Below are 4955 nucleotides of genomic sequence, written 5' to 3'. Positions count from 1 at the left end.
CCTAGAGCTAAGCACATGGATAAGCACTATCATGTTCCCATTCCCAGGAGTGTTTTTATTCTCATCCTGCACCCAACTCTCTAGTAGATATGATTGCCAATGAGGGATCATGACAGGGAATACTTAAATCAACTCCTAAAGAGAAAGAGCCAAAAGACTTGATTTATTTGGTAGAAAAATGTTTTCAACCTCCTCTCTCCAAATGTGCATAGTGATTCACCAGGTGCTTTTAGCTAAATATGGCTTTGTGCGCTGGCTTGCGGTGTCCAAAATTACTGAGAAGTTACCTGAAGAGTCATGGGCAGAATATAAGGTTTTTCTTGCAGAAGGCCACATAGTGGCCAAGATCTCACTACAGTCTATGTTGATGTAGCTGATGCTTCTTATAGCGTAATGGCATCTGCAATAACAATAAGGAAAGCATCTTGATTGCAAAACTCAGGCATAGTTACAGACATTCAACAAACTATTGAAGACCTTCCCGTTGATACTCAGTTTTTATTTTCTAACAAAATGGACGAGACTTTACATTTGTTTAAGTAAGACTCTCAAGTGACTGTTCACTCCAACACCCAGGAAATGTCAATATAGGCCTCAGCAACAGCGGTATTATTGGCAGCTATTTTATCCATCAACACAGACAGGCTTTTCAAAGAAGAGTTATAAATCTCAGTGTAGGAAATAGTCTAATTCTACCACTATACTGGCATCCCATCCTTAATCAGCTATGGGGAAGTAGTCCATTTGACTTCCCACTCAAGGACAGCAAAACAGTCATCAGCAATCTATCCTCTTTCTCCCCACCATTTGGGGGTATATTATCTCATTTCCTCAGTGCTTGGAAGTCCATAACTATGGACAAATTGATCATAAATACTGTGGGATTGAGTATTCAATCCAGTTTCTTCCTACCCCACATCCTCACCCATCGTCCCCATCCTTCTTCAGGGACCACTCTCATGAGTCAGTGCTTTTTCAAGAAGTTCAGACTCTGCTCTATCTAGGGGCTGTAGAGGAAGTTCCGATTCAACATTGGGGAAGGAGGTGTTATTCACAATACTTTCTGATTCCACATTTTAAGGGAGACATGAGATCCCTTCTAGAGCTTCACAGTCTCAACAAGTCCATCAAATACATAAGTTCTCACATTGTCTCTAGTACTGATTAGTCCTTCCCAAGATTGTACCGGCTGGTTTGGTGCCCTCGATTTGCAGGATGTCAACTTCCATGTGGCAGTTTTGCCAAGTCACAAGATGTTTCCAAGATTTGTGATAGCAAGCTGCATAATCAGTACACAGTACTTCCCTTTGGCCGTTGTTGGCTGTGTAAGTATTCACAAAATGCATGACAGAAATGGCAGCCTATCTGAGGAGAAACAGGATCCATGTCTTTCCATATCTGGATGGTTGGCTAATTTGATGCAGATCCAAACAACTGGTTCTCCACAACATCCAATACATTAGTTTGTCCGAGCATCTGGGGCACATAGAAAGCAAAGGGAAATATGTTAGCCACAACACAGAAACTCAAAATTCACTGGGGCCCTATTCAACTCTACAAATTTGACTGCCTATCTGCTCCTGGAAAGATTCTAGGGTATTCCTCAGCTGTGAACTTCACTCAAGTCAGACCCCAACACCACATTTTGATCCTAAGATTATTAGGCCACATGGAATCAGGTACCTTTGTGACTCAACTTGCCATGCTTTGCCTGCACAGCCTCCAGGGGTGGCTAAGCTCTATCTATCGACCAATCAGGCATTCGCTGGACAAACTGGTCTGCGTACTTGCTGCAGTCCTGGCATTTTTGGAGTGGTGGATGGATCAGAGCACTGTGTGCAGAGGTGTCCTGTTCCCTCTTCCATCCAAGAGGATTATAATTGACGTGACTCATGGGATGAGGTGCTCATCTGGGGGATTTACAAACCTAAATATTATGGTCAGAACAAGAAGCGAACCTTACATCTATATACACTAGTTTTATGCAATTCATAAGGTCCATCATGCCTTTCTCCCTCACATCAGGGGTTTGTCAGTTCAGGTTCTGACAACAATGCAACCATAGTATACTACCTAAACAGACAAAGAGGAGCAACGTCCAATCGGCTTTATCATGAAGAGATGAAACTCTGGAATGTTTGCATCAAGGAAGGCATTACTCTCTACCCTTATACTTACAGTTTCTGGGATCCCTGTTGGCCAATATCTCAGCAGATTTTTTCATGATCACAAGTGGTCTCTGAAGTGCAGTGTGCTCAGAACCATCTTCTGTGGCTGGGGAATCCTGGTGGTTGACATATTTGCAATGAATGACAAGAGAAAATGCTGTCAATTTTGCTTTCAAGCAGGTCACAGCCCAAGCTTGTTGACCGATGCTTTTCTTCTTTGGTGGGGACCATACTTCATGTATGCATTCCTTTCCACTCACCTCATCCCACAGGTGATCCTCATATCAAAACAAGCCCATGCCAGAATAATTCTCATAACCCCCAGCATGGTTCAGACAGTGCTGGTTCTTGGATCTTCACAGCCTCTCCATTTGGCCTCCTTGGACTCTGCCTACACTTCCAGATCTACTGTCTCAACACCATGGTCAATTATTACACCCAGACCTGAACAGCCTGCACCTTACACCCTGGCTATTGAGTGACTTGATGAAATAGAGAAACATTGTTCTTTGGCAGTTCAAAATATTTTACTGAACAGCAGACAGCATACCACTAGATCTGCTTATTTAGCCAAGTGGAAGCATTTTTCAATCTGTTTCAGCCACTGGGGTATAACTGCCACAGATGCTAAGATTCAGGACATTTTAGAGTATGGTACATCTGAAATCATTGAATCTTTCTCTAAAGTTCCCTGAGAGTCCACTTAGCAGCGATCTCAGTTCATGAGATCTCTCAATGGGTGTGGGTCAGGAGGGAAAGATCTATAAAAGCGAAAGCAGGAAACAAAAAGAAGAGAAAAGGAGTACTTGTGGCACCTTAGAGGCTAACCAATTTATTTGAGCATGAGCTTTCGTGAGCTACAGCTCACTTCATCCGATGAAGGGAGCTGTAGCTCACGAAAGCTCATGCTCAAATAAATTGGTTAGTCTCTAAGGTGCCACAAGTACTCCTTTTCTTTTTGTGAATACAGACTAACACGGCTGTTACTCTGAAAAAAGAAGAGAGAGACTAAAATATATTCTATGCAAGTTTAGTACAGTAAACCTAGTACCATCAAGGTCAATTTGTAACCTTTCATAGGAATTAAATAATATTTAGTAATGATGCTTACATCAAATAAATGCTTACATTTCCTACCACCAAACAAAGACGAAACAAGATGAAAACAAAAGCCTAGTATATTCAGACACACGGTCCTTGTTTTATTTGTAATTTAAGGGATTTAAAGTAGTTTAGTTGATACACAAATGATTAATCTGATTTTATTAGGACAACCGCTGATTCTACTTTATGGCTTTGTTCTGTTTCTTGCTTCTGTGATGTTCTGGGTCTTGAACCATGGCCTGGGAGTCCCAGGAAGCTGCAGCATCCTGGCCTCCACCCATTGTCTACTGAAACCTGATGGGCCAAGAAGCTAGTAGGACTATAGTCTCAACCAACACACCACCCACGGGATACCTGATTGGAGGATCACCTGGCTCCAACCTATTGGTACAACTATGCAATTTAAGGCAGGAGACACAGGAAGTTTGTCTGAGCAACAAGGCGATTTCCTATGGTAGCTGCATTGGATCCTGCTTGTGTCTGCCTCCTGCACCCAAACCTGTTCTGGTCTGGGCTCATCCCTGCCTTCACTACTGTTCCCACTGTACTCCTGCTCTGTGCTTGATCCTTGCCTCTCCTCCAGTTCCTGCCCTTACACCTCACCTCCAATCATCAGTTACCAGTCTGGTTCTGCCCCTGGCCTCCAACTTCTGACCCTGACTTGACCCTCGGCTCAGGCATTTGGTATCGGACCTCAGCTCTGACCCTTAGCTTCTATTCCTTGTTCTGACTCTGGCTTGCTCCCTGGCAGTGGTAATTGGCAGTTGACTCTGCTGACCCTTGGCTTCATTCTCCAACCCGGACATCTGCTCTGCCCAATAAACCTGAGTCATGCTCTGCTACTAGGCCAAGCCACCTACATCCCAGTCCATTCAGCCTCCATCCATTCCCAGGGTTTGCATTTCAGGTTTTCATGTACTGAAAATGGCCAAGAAAAGCCATCTCATCTCAGCCTAATGTTTTCCCTGTGTGAGTTACAGAATGACATAAATATTCCTGTATCTCAATGACTGAAAAATCAAAATAAAGGTTGTTATTCCATTATACAGAAACTTTCTTCATGGTAGTGCTCACTTGGAGTAAAAGGATAGTATTCAGTCGTCCATTCTGTGAATGGTCAATATGCTCTACCTAGCCTTGCATGAGGATTAAACACTCAACAACATATTGAAGCTAATCTAATATATTGGTATCATTCCTTGCTCCCTTTGACCTTTCACCACTTCAAAAATACTTTGACTTTTTTTTTTGCTAAACACTTAGTGTTTAATGTACATTACAATGGAAGCAGTGGGGGTAGGGGGGGAGCCAGGGTCACCCCATCCCAAGGGAAGCAGCTCAGCCCCACAGGACAGTTGAGTCAGTTTAATCAGCCTGTTGTTAGGGGGTGTCAGTGTCTGGGAGGCAGCAGAGAGACCCTCCAGCTCCTCGGTTTATGTACATCATATAAAACAGAGACACATGGTAGAAATGGGTGACCCTACAAGGGACTGGAATAAATGGCTGCCCTAGAGTGGGTGAGGTGTGGGGGATGGAATGGGCCTGCGGAGAACCCAGGAGCCCTGGCGCCCAGCCCCCCTGCTCTAAGCCACTAGACCCCACTCCTCTCTCAGAGCTGAGGATAGAACCCAGGCATCCTATTGGATATTGCAGGGGTCGGCAACTTTTCAGAAGTGGTGTGCC

At 43.9% G+C, this 4955-nt stretch overlaps 1 long non-coding RNA gene across 1 annotated transcript; it reads right to left on the bottom strand.

The window, feature by feature from the left end:
• Positions 1 to 478: 478 nt before the first annotated feature.
• LOC125630665 (uncharacterized) lies at positions 479 to 2927 on the bottom strand. The gene is made up of 2 exons (XR_007354738.2): positions 2179 to 2927; positions 479 to 1476 (listed from the first exon to the last, which is right to left on the bottom strand). It is a non-coding gene; the product is annotated as an uncharacterized LOC125630665 (long non-coding RNA).
• Between the last annotated feature and the right edge of the window lie 2028 nt (positions 2928 to 4955).

This window comes from Caretta caretta, chromosome 1 (genome assembly GCF_965140235.1).
Source record: "Caretta caretta isolate rCarCar2 chromosome 1, rCarCar1.hap1, whole genome shotgun sequence".
Taxonomy (NCBI): Eukaryota; Metazoa; Chordata; order Testudines; family Cheloniidae; genus Caretta; species Caretta caretta.
Note: the sequence above shows the minus strand (reverse complement) of the source record. Positions and strands in the feature narration are given on the sequence as shown.